Source organism: Bacillus rossius, assembly GCF_032445375.1.
Source record: "Bacillus rossius redtenbacheri isolate Brsri chromosome 4 unlocalized genomic scaffold, Brsri_v3 Brsri_v3_scf4_1, whole genome shotgun sequence".
Lineage (NCBI taxonomy): Eukaryota > Metazoa > Arthropoda > Insecta > Phasmatodea > Bacillidae > Bacillus > Bacillus rossius.
Window position 1 is genome coordinate 19144051 of NW_026962010.1, and position 16121 is coordinate 19160171.

General features: G+C 36.4%; 1 protein-coding gene across 1 annotated transcript in view; it reads left to right on the forward strand.

Annotated features, from left to right (window-relative positions):
• Positions 1 to 490: 490 nt before the first annotated feature.
• The window catches only part of LOC134541733 (uncharacterized), a 108173-nt gene continuing 92542 nt past the window's right edge, over positions 491 to 16121 (forward strand). The window contains exon 1 of the mRNA XM_063385381.1: positions 491 to 629. The gene's annotated coding sequence lies outside the window, so the exon portion shown is untranslated. The remainder of the gene's footprint in view (positions 630 to 16121) is intronic.

Consider the following 16121-nt stretch of genomic DNA (forward strand, 5'->3'; position numbering starts at 1 on the left):
ATCCTGAACAGTTAGACATCCTAGTTATATTGGGCATGCTGGACCTGTTGTACATGCTTGACACAATGGATTTACTGGATACATAAAACATGCTGGACATGCTGAACATGATAAACACGCAGCGCAGTCTACACATGCTGAACGAGCAGCACATGCTGCACTTCATGTACATTCCAGCGGATCGGGTGTAAGTCAGAATCATTTTTATCAGAATTAAACTTTAGGCAAGAATGAATCAAACTTCATATGGCAAGCTTGCTCAGGTAGTCAAATTTGAGTTCCTCTTCAAGTTTACCGGAATTTAGGATCTTGTTGATTTGTAGTTAAATATTTTGTCAACTAGATCCCAAAGGTTTATTTTGTAGAATAGCGATTAATATATATTTTTTAATTGAGCCGTGCGTCTTGCGTGGCGTGATCTGTGTTGTTCTCGCGGAGGTTGGCTGCAGTGCTGCCCCTCCCCTCCCCGCGGCCCGCTGACACACATCCCGCAGCTGTCGCCCGCCCCGCCAGTAGCCCGGCCGCACGCTCCCAGCTGCTCTGCCGCGCCTCTCCCGGGTCCGAGGGGGGTCGAGGCACGATGCCGTCAGCCACGCAACAGCCCTGCCGGAGATCCTGACCACTGCCAGGTACTGCACCTTCGTCCAGCTCTTTCTGCTCGTCCGTGGGTAGAGACCCGGAAATTTCGCTAATTAGTTTGGCTGTCAATCTAAAATTCTAAGCCTTAAGTTTGCTTTACCAACGTTTGCTTTTACATTTACTGATTTCTAGAGACCTGTAAAACTCGCGGATTCATTTCGCGATAGGATAGAGACCAAATACTTTTGACATTATTTTGCTTCAGTGATAAGGCCACAGTTTATCTGAAGGACTCTGGGCCAATGAAAAATCTTTCACAGAAGAATTAGCGAATCACGATCATTCCAGTCAAAAGGTGTTACGAGTCGGTAATCAATCAGCAGACTTAATTTACACGAGTGCATAGAGGATCATGGAGTCTATCCTTTAGGGATTTGAAATCGCGAATTTTTCCGGTCTCTACTGATTTCTAAGTGAGAAACCTTTTACTCTCATTAATCGGCAGTACCTGATTCGCTTACACTCTCCTAGCTGCTCACAGTCGTAGAGGGGCGTGTCCAAACAACTGCGGTCCAATCATTAGGGACTGGGAAACATTCGCGATTCCGATGACCTTCAGGATAGACTACGCAGTTTTCTGTACACTCGGGCAAATAACGCTAGTTCATTGGCTGCTGACTTGTGAGTCGCCTCAAGTGGTTTGCCGTTAATCGATGGTTCTTTGGTTGAGGCTTCCTCATTGGTTCGGGGTCGTCCAGATGAAACATTGAACCAATAGGAAAAGTAGTTTAAACGTGCATGTATTTCAATTTTAGCCTATCGCGAAATGAAGAGGCGAAATTTTTCCGATCTCTACTAATCACGAATGCATTGCCAGAGTATGAAGATTTGCATGTTAGCTTGGGACCAATTAAATCCGCAAAATTTCCGTGCCTCTGAGCGTGGATTAGACTGCACTAAGATATGCCTGCGCCACCATCCTTGTTATTGGCGACCGTCAGCAAGATAACCGTCTGCAAGATAAGGAGAGTCCCGGAAATTTCGCGGATTCCTCTGGCCTCAGGATAGAATTCAAAGTTATAGGTGTGCTCGACCCATGTTTACTTTCCCATTGGTTGATTTCTTTGCGAGAACATTTTTATCCTTGTTATTTGGCACTACCTGATTCGCTTACTTCTCTCCTAGCTGGACATCGTTGGCTCACGGTCGTAGAGGGGCGTGTCCAAACAACTGCGGGCCAATCATGAACACAGTGCGACAGTGTGGATGTTTGCATTCTAGCTTGCGACTAAATGAATCCGCGAAAATTCCGTGGCTCTAAAGATAAGCCATCGCCTTATTTAACCGGGCCACTCAGGACATGTTTGCTTCCACGCAGAATTTCTATGATTCATGTGTCGACAGCAGACATGCATCCAAAACAAACTCAACCAATCACAAAACTTACACAGTTCGTGTCTAAATCGTTTCGCGAAAAATTCACAGCTCTAGACTCATCCATGCGTGTCCCTAGAGAGTGGATATATTATATCTCTGGTGGTTTCTACTATATGTTCATTGGCTGTGAAACTGGTTTGAGTCTCGGGTGGGGGATATTTTTTTTTACTGGAATGGGGGTTCCCGCATGAGTAGTGGACCAATAAAATATGCACTAGTAGATTCAAGTGTTTGAAAGTCATACTGACGCTAAATGATTGCGCTAGTTCGTCCGGGCTCTACCTATTTTATGAAGGGAATGATTTAGCGGCAAAATTGCGTTATTATATTGAGCATCTAAACTGAGAACACTCATACACACCTATCACCTCTATATCTCTGAATCGCATTTAGTTGGTAAAGAGAGACCCTATTATTTTGCGGTATACTTAGTCAGCAGAACTAAAAGACAGTTCCAGGTCTCCTTTGTGGAAAACTAGTAATAGAGCTATCGTTATAGACCAGGTAATTTCACGGATTATTTTTGTTCTAAGGTAGACTGCAAACATGTATACCTTTGCCTTGCTTTAACGAATGGATCTAACGTTTTCTAACACGCCCCTCTACAACTGTGGGCCAGTCAACTACCAGCTTGCAATATAATAGTCGATTCAAATCGACTCACTCCAAAGAATTGGAGTTTCTACAGTAAAAAAATCAGCCAGTAGAAAATCATATATATATAGAGTATTAATAGTAATATGAATTTTAGCCTGAAACGTAATTAATCCGTGAAATTTTCTGGGTCTCTCTAACTATCGTATGCCACGATACATTCTACCAGCCAATGGAAAGCGCACACGTTCTCGAGGAGGTACAGGATCATGAAGTATAACCTGTTCGTCAAATATATCGCGAGGATATCGTAGAGTCACTTGGTAGCGAAAAAGGCTTCAATTTTTTATACATCGCTTTACACTGAAGATTGGTCCACAGTTCTTGGTATATAACGCCTTGTAAAACTTGAACCAGAAATAAACAAAATGTTGCAGTGTGAATCAGTCATATGCAACACAGTTCTGAAAAACCTTTCCACACGACAACACCCTTTAAGTGCAGTAAAGTGGCTTGAAGAACAGTTAAGTGTATTCTGGAGCGGAAATAATTCGTGATATAAGAGTGGATTTACATATTATTGAATAGTGCTTTTTGAGCAAAAAATGTATCTTTGTAAGCAGAAAAAATCCTATTATACTAACTTGATTATTCACAAATTAATTTAGTCTAACCATCAACATAGTACTAGGATCCAAATTATATATACTGAAGGGTGCTGGGTTCGAATCCCGGTTGGATCGTTCCCACCAACCTCCAATCTACGCAATAACAAGTATAAAAGGCGCAGAAATTAAGAAAAAACAAAGCTCTTTGCTGGAATAGGGAGAGAACGAATCTGAAGCTATGTGCAAGTGAGAACAACCCCTAACAAAAGTGGTCTCAAAATTAAAGAATAGGAAAATACCATATGAACAAGACAACCTATTCATAACTCACCATTTATTCATGAATACTTTCGCAAAGTCAAAGGGAACGTTACAATATTAACTTTTAAGTGAATTTTAACAAGATGGGTAGTAATTTTAATAAAACTCCTTGACAAAAATCAGGTCCAAAGTCGCAGTTTAGTAATTATTTCAAGTCTTTTTCTGTTTCATCGGAGCCGTTTCATTATATAGTTTAACATTTCGTTCGACAAATGGAATGATTCTATAGTCGACGTAGCTGAATTGCTCGTTGCAGAGGTTAGATGTTACATATTCCGGTAAGTACTGAAAGAATAGCTCACGTTTGTTTTAGGTAGGGACACCTGTATTTCGCGAATACATTTCGTGTCAAGGTGTTTCACAAAATACTGTAGCTTTTCTCCTGTGGTTATTGGCTGAGGTCGGTGAGAGGTGTCGTCCCGCTCTTGAAGGGGGCCAATGAGAATGTGGTCATCGTACTGCTGCACCCTCACAATTTGCCATGGCTCTTAGAAAAAGCAACAGTGTTTTGTGAAATACCTTGACGTGAAATGAAATCGCGAAATACAGGTGTCCCTAGTTTTAGGTAAACGGCTTTCCGTCTGTTGACAAGTAGACGCCTGCCAAATTCGCGGTATTTTCTGGGACCAGACGTCGGTGTCTGCTATCCGTTGGCTGCTGACACATTTTAACTTCCAGCCGAATTGCACGTAACTGGGTAATTTTAAACTTGTTATGTTTATTTTTGACCTTCGGGACGTGTCAAAACTACATGTGGTCCAATGAGAACGTAGTTCAAGCGTATATCAGTATTCATACCAGCTTTGATAAATAATAAGTTACATAGCAGGACCGTTGATAAATGAGTTTTCTGTAAGGGGGAAGGGCGATTCAAAATTACCTTCTCTCAGTCGGCAAGGGGGAGGGATGTCAGTTGATATTCGATACTTCTTTTTGATGGGCGTGTTTTCATCGATAGTAGAACAAAAATGTAAAAAATCACCTGTTTGATAATATTTAATGAGTTTTGTTTGTGCCTGCAGAATGTTTATCTTACTGGCTCCTTTTTCTTGAGGGGGGGGGGGGGGGGGAGGTTGGTAAGCTTGTACGTCTCTTGAATAGGCCATGTAGATGATGTCTTAAAAAACTTTCCTACTAAATTTAAGTTTTTTTTAGTATCAATAATCATTATATTAATTTTGATGTCTACTTTGATATATTATGTATTTAATCCATTACATATTATTTTATCATGATAAATATAATGTTTTCTTAATTTAAAGGCTTCCTCCCAATTTTTCGTAGTGCTTCATATTGCCCAAATAAATGTGTCATTTTACCCTAAATTGCGGGTAAAATTACTCATTGTGGTAAGTGTAATTTTTGTACATCAACTGCAGTACTAATGGTAAAATGCTTTCAAGTTGTTTATATGAGTAATATCAATAAAGTGAAGTGTGCACAACTGCAATTACAGCTCAATATGGCATTATTAGAGACCGGAAAAATTCGCGGGTTCAATGACCTCCAATATCCTCTACACACTCGGGCAAATGCCAACTGTTCATTGGCTGCTGACTTGTGAGTCGTCTCGACTGGGTGGCCTGTGATTCGACACTTCAATGAGTGAGGGTCTCTAATATTGGCCCTCAGTCCTCCAGATTAACAGTGGACCAATGGCAGAAGCAGCAATAAGGTATAATTATTTGAATTTTAGCATAACACGAAATGAACCGGCGAATTTTTCAGGTCTCTAGGCATTATATAACGAAATTGTAGCTTTTATCTTAAGGTGCACTCTATGCTCTTACTTTCCCCTACGCAGTGGCGCAAAACGAGATCTTTGGTCGCCTCTAATCTTCGCGGCAGTGTATGGACAACCCTGTCGCTTCCCCTCTCTTCTCCTCGCCGCGCCACGCTCCAGTGTCCAGTGGGCACGCGCCGTAAGAGATCGTGCGTGCTATGTCAGATAATAGCTACGTCATGTCCTATATATATATATATATATATATATATATATATATATATATATATATATATATATATATTCAGGGCTTCAGGCCAAAAGAAAGTACCAAGAAGTTACAGTATATTTCCAATGAAACGAAACATTTTGACGTGACAACGTCTAATAAATTGATGAACGCCGGCTGCACGCACAAAAAAGTGTCCCGTAACGCACATTGTCCCGTTTCGCTGTGTTCCGTTACGCTCATTGTACGCTTGCGCCGCATCTATCTCTCTTCCACTCGATTGGAACAACCATTGATTTGACTTTTTCGATGCACATTAAACTTGAAACACTCCCATTAGTTTCCTGCTTTTCCTATCATCGTCCTATCCTTAACAGAATAACACAGATTGCAAGAAGTTAAATAGAAAACATGTATAAAAGTTATAGTTAAAATAATCTGTTCGTTAAAGTAATAAACATATTTGAATTAATGAGTGCAAATAAAAGTAAATTTATCAATTAAATAGTAGATTTTATTTCACTCCTTTGTATCCATACAAAATAGTGATAATTCAATAAAAATGATTCAATTTTATTCATAAAAGTATGCAATCAATTCATCAATGTTTTGTTATAACGTTGTCACGTTAAACTATCGTCCGTAAACTGACTTTACAGACAACCAATTTTTTTTGCTGTAAATAATAATATCGCATGACCGTGGCTTCTCGATGAACCATCCGTGCACTGGGCGTGACGAGGCCAGGACTGCGAGTGAAGGCGTGCTACTACGATGGCAGTCCTGTCCGTTGCGCAAGACGAGACCTTGAAGTGTGCGCTCGGCAACTGTGACCGCTGGGACTGCTCCTCAGGGAAACTGCGCATACCAGCAGCTGGTTATTCAACATTTACACGAAACATTGCTCAAATGGAACACTTCTCAAACACCCAATATTCATCAAACTAAAAACAAATGAAAACATATTTTCCATGGTTACTGCTGTAAAAATTACACTTTTTTTTCCCTTCTTTTATCCTCCTGGATGTCTACCGAAATCTATATTAAAAAAATTCTGAACTCAGAATAACGTTTCAGCATTTTGTTGATTTTCTTCCACTCATTTTTACATAAACATCATTGGGCTGGTGAGAATATTACTGATACTGTAGCCTACTCTCAAGGGAAAATGAGTGATATCCTCTTTGCTGTTTAGACTGGAAAAATCAAGATGATTCAACTACCTTGAAAAAAATCTATACAATATTTTACTCACTTGGGCTAATGTCACATGTTCACATGTCATTAAGAAAGATTTGTCGACAAGGTACTCATTTGAGTGATGAGTTCTGATTGGCTTATACGTATAAACTGTGGGCCATTCACATAACTACAAATAAGGTAAACTGGTTTGAATTTGACTAAAACCCCGATTTTACGTATGCTAATGTGAATTCGCGAATTTTTCCAGTCTCTATGTATGTATGACTCATTAAGCTAATGAATTATATATAATATACTTATACTTCAAAATTGGAATGATAAAAAAGATTAACAAGATTAATAAGATGCTTTCAACGACTAAGAATAGGAAGATTACTGTTATGTTGATTATTTGCGAGGGGCGGGAAATAGATTTACGTGATATTTTATTGATGGCATTCAAAGATGATGTGAAGTTAATAGGTATATGTGTGCCGAATGAATTTGTAAAATTGTCTACAATTGGAGAAAACTACCTAGGATTCATAACTATGCATTGTTGGATATGAGCACAGTGAAATCCTTTACATAGTTACGCTCAACACTGATTCACTGACTATGTAACGCCAAATATACATGCACACACACACACACACACACACACCTTGAATAAAAACGTATCATGGAGCACAAATATTGGCCTAATACATAGAGATAAGTACAAAATAGAAATGGAAGTGTAACAATAGTAACAATTGAAATTAACTACATTATTAATTTTAATGGGGTTGGTTGTATTCATCATCTTTCAACGGCAGCCTTAGACGCCTTACGAATATCTATACTTATAATTACTAAAAATGCTTATATATCTAAACGAAACGAACTACGAAATTTTTTAACTTTTTGGAAATCTAAGTTTGCGTCATTGGAAATCTTGCGATGATATATTGAATTTTTTACTATTGCCCTTTAGGAAATCGTCGTTTTTAATTTTTAAATATGCTTATAACTTTGAAGTTTATAATTATATTTAAAAAATATTATTTTTTGACGTGACGTCTAATAAATCGATGAACGCCGGTTGCACGCACGAAAAAGTGTCCCGTAACGCACATTGTCTCACTACGATGTGTCCCGTTACACTCATTGTACGCTTGCGTCGCATCTCTCTTCCACTCGATTGGAACAACCAGTGGCGGACCTAGACTCTGCGGGGCCCTGGACAATTTATTTCAGCGGGGCCCTTGTATCTCGGTGAGAAGGGGGGGGGGGGTTTCTAATCAGACTGGAGTATGGAATACCACTTGGGAAAGAGGGATTTGTGGTCACTCTCCCGGAAAATTAGAAAATTAAACTTTTGAGCCTACATGGAACCTAAATTTCGACGATGGTAAATAAATTTTCTTTCGTGGAAATTGTAATTGGGATAGATTTATTAATGCATACAATTTAATTCTGGTGAAATCTGGTCATTTTATAAGTCTATAAAAGCTGTGAATATTTTTAAAAGTGAAATCATAAACAAATTATAAAAAATCAAAAGCAAAAACAAATAAACAATAATATTTTCTCTTTTTTTTCATTTACATACATACATACATACCAAATTTTTTCACATAAAATAAAATTATACAAAGAAGAAAAATAAAAAAAACGAAAATAAATTTGAATTGTTTTTGTACAAATACTCAAATATATGCCACATTAAATGAGGGTTAGTTGTTAAAGCTATATAATTATGTAAATTAGTCGTAAAATTAATTTGGTACAAAAATCACATGGTTGAATTTTTTTCCCTCACTTATGAAAATAAATGGTTTTAGGGGAAAAACCCAACAACAACATTTCAAGCCAAAATATTACAACACCAACTCATCTCACAAGACAAGCTCTTGTGACTTTTTGCTGTTACTGCACTTCATTAAAATGTAACCCTGTGACATTTTTTCCGGCTGACGTCTTCTATGATATCAGTGTAATCTAGACTGTTTGCCAACTCGTTTTCTATGGAGAGGAGTGCTAAAGATGATAGTCGATCTTGTGTCATGGAGTTTCTTATATAAGTCTTAATAAGCTTTAACTTGGAGAAACTCCTTTCTGCAGATGCTACTGTCACAGGAATTGTACATATTATTCTCAATGCTACAAAAATGTTTGGGTATACATCTATCAAGCTATTTTGTACAATGTACTTAAGAACTGAAAATACATCGTCTTGTTCTCCATCGTAGACACGGGCCAACATTTTCAATTCCTCATAGAGTTCCACAGCGTCAATATCACTTTTATCTCCGGCGCTCAATGAAATTTGTAGCTCTTGACAATTATTCATCAGATCTTCATCACTCATGTTCTGTAGGCCCTTCATTTGATACATAAAGCCAAATTTGCTTTTATAGGTCTTCAAAGCTGCAAATCTTGGCTGACAGCTCATTCGTATTGCATCTACTACCACCAGAAAATAGTTTATTTTGAAATTATCTTCAGGTGGAAGCTCGGGAGCTTCATCTTATCTTTCATAGAAGAACGTTTTCTTTTTACGCCGTCTTCTGCTGTTCTTAAACACGCTATTGATGCCAACTTCTTCTGCTACTTCTCTTGCTGTTACCAATGCCGTATTGAAGCCACTCAGGCGATATTCATCTAACCACTTGACAAATGTTTCTAAGTACTTAACTGCCACACCTAAATGCACATTTACGTTTTGCCATACCTTACTGATGGTGTTTATTTTGACAAGAATATCGTACAACACCACAAGAGATGCAACAAACTCGTATGTAGTAATTTCGTTTTCTAACGATTGACACTCACTTATTAAACCAGAGTCTGTGTTACTCTTACGAAGACTTGACAAAGCATCACAAACATTGCTTAGCTGATACCTCACAGCTTTTACAGATTCAATTCTGCACTCCCATCTGGTTTCGGAAAGAGGTTTGAAGAAATGTTTACATGCGACTTCAGAATACCCCATCGTTCACTTGAGCAAGAGAAAACTGTGTCCAGTCTTTGCAAAAGACCAAAAAAATGTCTGCGCTTGAGCACAAGATGAAGCAGCGTCTCCCAATACTAAGTTCCAGCTGTGGCTTCCACACAGTACAAAGAATACAATAGGATTAATGTTGAGTAGCCTTCTTTGTACACCGCTCTTTTCCCCACGCATGTTAGCACCATTGTCATAGCCTTGACCCCTACAGTTGACAATGGACAAGCCTAACTCCTCCAATTTGTTTATTATGTAATCGGCCAGCTTTTCACCAGTAGTTTTTTCTACAGCTACACATTATACAAAATCTTCCTCAATTTCTGCAGTGTCTTGGTTTGTTATTCTTATAATTATTGACAATTGTTCAATCCGAGCTATATCTCGAGTGCAGTCCAAAATGATTGCAAAGTACTTATTCTTTAATACTTTATCTATTATTTTAGCTCTAACATGATTGGCCATTATGTCGATGAATTCATTCTGAATAGTTTTACTCAGGTAGTGGTTTCTGGCAACTGTCTTGTTTATAGTTTGGTGCAAGTGCTCTCGCAATGTTGGGTCAAATCGTGCAATCAAATTAACCAAATCCAAAAAAATTCCACTGTTATTCGAATTGGACAACCTCTCTTAATGCCCTCTGAAAGCCAAGTTATGAGTAGCCAAAAACTGTACGATGGCTAATAGCCTTTCTAAAATATCTCTCCAGCGTTGTTGTTCAACACGAATCTAAGCCTGGGTTTGTGAATCAATAATTTTTTCACAAGAAAGGCCGTTTTATTAAACTAAGCCATTTTACCATGCATTATTTGTGACACTTGCTCTTTTCGTGAGACTTGAGCACTTCGGATAGATGTTCTCAGTCACTTATACCTTCATTAGATCCAAAGGCACTGTTGGGATTAGGTCTTAGAGAGAATAAACGACATGCAAAACAGTAAACAGCATCTTTTGACTCGGAATAAACTAACCATCGCCTATCTTGCTCTTCACCATTTATAAGTGTTTTTATATTATGTGTGTCTGTGAAATGTCGACCACTTTCATTTTTGGGGTAAGATTTCTTGTATACCCTCACGGGGCCGTTTTTAACTATACTAGTTATTTGTAAGACACTTAATTGTTTAGGCCATAAAAAAGGGTCACTCACAGTTACATTGGTAGGTAAGGTATCGATTTCCTCATGGATGTCGAAGTCCGCATCGTTATCCTCTAATGGCACATGTGCAGATGATGATGACGTCGACTCAGGATACATCATATCGTTGCTTCCGAAAGGTGTATCACTGTGGCTACTGAGTCCTACCTCTGCAGCGATAGTAACTTCTTCCTCTGCCATCGTTGAATCTCGCACGCACAGATGTTCAGATGATGCAGACATACACTCGGAACACAACACTTGATTGTTTTTCAGGGGAGATTCACTTTGGCTACTGGGTATTTTTATGTCTTTAACTTCTGTTTATGGTATTGAATATTGAACGCACAACTGTTCCTTATCTCCAGTAATTTTATCAGTCTTTAAATATTTTGTTAAAGAACCACTTAATTTTTTTTCAAGTTCTTTGCGTTTTTCAATTTTTTTTTTTTTCCGTTTGGAACTGCCAGCATCATATTTCCTACCAAATTCACGATCACGAGAGGTCATTGTAAATTAATCTGACTGAAACTAACAAATAAAAATTTCAGCCTACTTTTCACCTCCCTTCCCCAGAGATATATCAGAGGAAAACGACACTCAGAGCAAAGCCTTGTTGTCGCCGTATCTGTGATAACTGTAACATGAAGCAAACACTAATCAGCATCGCCGACTGGCAAGTGTCAGGTAATGTGATACACATATTGCCAACCCGATTATCTGACACTCGTCCCCTGCATGTTGCGGGTAATACATATAAAAGGTTCTAATAGTCATTAGGAGTTGTACAACTTAAGGCGATTGGTGCATGGAAAATATTACGACAAAACTAATTTAACTGTACATATTTATTTTTGATGCTTCTTTTTAAGACATAATATACCTAGGATATTTTTAATAAACTTTTTTTTACTGAGTTATGTCATTTTAAATGCATTTATTTTTATTCCAAGCCAGAATTATTTAGAAAACACATAATTATGTTAAACTTAAGTATAGTTCAAGAAACGAGTGTACGAATAGGTTTCTGCACATATAAAAGTAAGAAGAAAAATTTTCATCGTCAAAATTACAGTTTAATATTGACAATTTCCATTGATCACTGCTGGACTACTTCAGGAGCGATTTAAAGAATAAATTTAAATGAAAATTAAAACATAATTGGCAGAACACTATTGAGTTATGTATATATTTTCATATCCTTTTGTTTTTGATACGATCCGACTCAAAACATGCCCTCTGGAGTGACAGTTCTAGTGCTGCGTGTAAAACTCTCGGCGGGCCGCAGCCTGCGGGTGGGGAGGGGGAAGAATGGGGTGTAGAGGGATGACGAGAGGAGACCGAAGAAACGAAGGGACTGTCAAGGTCGCGCTCATGGAGCTAATATACAGTAATACATCTGGAGAGGACAAGGGAAGGCCAGCAGAGGATGCGAGGTGAAGCCGGGTATCGGCTTCCTACGCTGGAAGAAAATGAAAAAGATCCAAACTCGCCTCGCGCGGCCGAGAATCCTCCAAACTAAACTCGCAACAGCTCCGAAACTATCAAAACAATCAAACTGAAAATTTTACTGGAGTATCTATAAACATTTTTCCCCACATCGCTTTAATATTTTTTTCGAAACATGAATGCTTTCATTTTTAAAAATTGAATACTTATTTACTGCCAAAATTTTTTGTGATTACGCAGAGTAAATTACAACATCGAGGAAAAATTTTTGTTTGCAATTGTAAGTGGAGGACACTAGAGTATGAAATAAGGAAGAAGCCTCAAATTTTATTTATTTACCCCTTTTGACGCATTCAACCCCATACTTTTATTTTTACAGAGAGTTGAAGTGGGAATAATGTTTCAGTGGGTAACACTACCGACATATGTCTTCGGAACGCACTTCTTTTTGTTATTATACATCTCAAAATTTATAATTTCATACACAACGTTTATAAAAACGAATTCTTACTTACCTCATTTAATCTATTACAAACCTCTTGTAATATACGTGTATTAGTAGAAGAACCAATGTAACATGCAAACCTTAGGTAAACACTGGTAGAGAATTGTTTGGAATAACTGTAATGCTATGCATATACTGACAATGTAAGAAACTTCCAATTTTATTAATTGTTTGCATAAGAATTAATAATTAAAAAAAAACATAGAATAGGCCTTTATAGACTGAAAACCTTTCACGTAGTTTCAAGTCGCGTACATAAAAGTTTTTTAAGGCCGAGATCCATAGTTTTGCAAGCACGACGGAAATTATTTATCCCACGAATAGCACTGTCGGTAAAAAAATTGTAAATTACAGCATTATAAGATCAAGCTTTGATTTTTGCAATTGTGGTAGAAAAAATTTTATCAAAAAATTATTTGTTACTAAATTGTAATTAAGAAATTTTTAAAACGACGTATTTCATATTTATAAGAACTGTACACGGTCTTTATTTTACATACAAATCAAATTGAGTATCCTTTACAATTCCTGTAGCCCAAAACTGAAACATTACGTACAGAATTTAAATAATTTTAGTTTAAAACTTGTCATGTAACGGACGCGTGTAGCTCGTGAAATGGACGAATGATGTGTTAGTTCAGCTTTACGCCGCTAGACGTCAGGCACGATGAGTTTAGAGTTTGCCCGCTAGATGTCCCAACTATCGCAGAGGATTTCTGTAGGGAATAAAATTTATTTTAAACTTTCGACTTCAAAACTTGTTTTGGTGACAGTAAGTCGTTGTGTTTTGAAAATAGAAATAAGCCAATTGAAAACTCTTCCATTTCCTTCGAACTATATTGAGCAATGAAACATCTATATCCTAATATTGCACAGATATGATTTAACGAAACTCTGTAGAACTTTAATTGTAAACTTTTATTGAGACAAGATTTATTGTTTTTATGATTATAGTCATATTGCGTGGATCAAACGTGACCTATTAAATGTCTTTTCTTTATTTTACTTTTTACAACAACACGCGTCCTCTTTCGCCCCATGGTCCGCTCTGTAGGTATCAGGTCACGCAATATTTTGAATGTTATTGTAATTTTGGCAATTTAAAATTTGTGATTTATGTGTAGTAAAGTATTTTTTAATTTTTATAATTATTATTTTTTTTAGTTGGTTGGTTTTCTAATGGTATATACGTTCCTTTATTTCCTATAATAAAGTCATATTTTACTACTGGAATCTTTCCATAATATCTTCAAATTGCAATAACTATTTCTCTGCATGAGAAAGGTAATAAATCAAATATATAAAATTAACGTCTGATAGCAGTTATGTCTTGTTTTGCAATAATATTTGAACAATGTGTTGAAATTATATGTATGAAAATTACAAAATACTATCAAATTTACAACAGCTAGAAGCACTGAAACAGCTTTTGCTGATTTTTGTTATAAAAGATACCGATACAAGGCAATTGATGATGAATCGATAGGAATTTTTTGTAACGCATCTAACACGATTTGACACGATTAATCAAAATATAATGTTGAATAAAAAACATTATTTTAACTGGGAATAGTTTAAAAACACACAAATTATTTCAGTTTTATCTTAATGACATGAAGCATATAGTACCCATTCTGCTCAGCCTGAATGATTAGGTCCACATTGTCAATTCTGATATCCAAACAACAAATATCGGGGTTGCCCAAGAAAGCATTGTCCAAACCTATTATTGAATACGTGAATGTTGCGGAAGAATCAGTAAAAATGTGTATCTCATTAGCTTTGCGGATGACGCCAACAAAAAAAAAAAAAAAAAAAAAAAATCTCAAATGTACGAATGTTTGTTTCAGAGAAACGTTTTAGATACTATTTAGAAGATTTTCGTTAAATTGTATCATATTTGGTAGTGAATGGTAATTAAGAAATGTTCTATTCTTTAGCCACTGTTTTTTTTACAATCCCTTACAGTATTGGTTGGTTGTATAAAGTATTATTTCAGACTAAAGTTGTAGAGACTATTTATTAAGTTTGCAGAAAATAAGAATGTATTTTATATTTTATGTGGCAAGAATGTTATAATTTTTGTTTGTTTTTCAATTCTAATCGTTTGAACTCCCTGCAACAATGTTTAGACTTATCAAAAATAGTTTTATAAACATTTTCTAGAACACATCTAAAGTTTACAAACAATTTGAACTGATTTGATGGCGTGCCTGCTAAGGAAGTTAAGAAATTCTTTTGTCCTCTGAGCCATTTTTATTTAACCTTGCAGTTATTTTGACAAAAGGTTTTTGGTATAAATTAAACGAGATATATAATAACTCTTCATACGGATGCGCGGGTTATAGCAATTGTCCTATTTAAAAAAATAAACCTTCCCCATTTCTGCCCCATTGGTCAGATATTTTCCATTAACAAACTCGACCAAGATTTCTCATTGTTTTTTTTCTTCATTAATTTGGAAATGTTTCGTGCAAAATTACGTAGTTATCGTGTTCATAAAATTTTATGTATGTTATATATATGCATATATAATGTTTTGAGATGATGATTTTGGGGACACTAAACTATGTAACGAAAAACTTTGTAGAAATTTTCCGGAAGTCACACAGTGGTAACTGCTACAATAGGAAGTCTTTCTCCGAAATCTACCCAACTCTATAAAAAAAAGATCACTTTTATTTCAATGATTTAAAGGCTAGCAAATTCATGCCATTACATTTGCATACGAACAGCATTTTTTATAATCACTCTATTAGTTGCGGCATTAATTTTTAGAGTTATAAACAAATCCAAGTTAAACAAAAAAAATGAACAGTAAGTATTTAAATGAATAAACCACTTCAGTCACTACCGAAAACTATTTAAATCGTTAAGATTCATCCTGTTCCTTATATTTTTATCTTTGTATCCACTTTATATATCAAAACAACATGGAAAAAAAACTTCATTATCGATCCAGAAACAACCAAAAAATACACTTGCAGAGAACCACAAAAAATACTGCCTTAGCAAGTGTTTCCGCAGTGGATTTAAACTTATAATAGCTTTCGTGTTTCATAAAATCAATTTTAAACTCTATTAAATTAAATTAATTCTTCTAGATATATTGAAGTTTGTAAGGCCGTGTCCGTATTCGCCTGAAGTATATAATACTATACGTACTTGTCCCTGGAAGTGAAATCACAAGGGCTGCATAACTGAAAGTTAAGTAAATTCAAGTACGCAAGTAAATAAATCTGTGTACTTCTCACGTACTTCCAGTTGAAAAAACGTCACCATTTTGAAAAACGATTTTAGGTTATATTTGATTTTAAAAATTTAAGAACTCTTAAAAAACATTAATAATTTTTATTATAAATTTGAT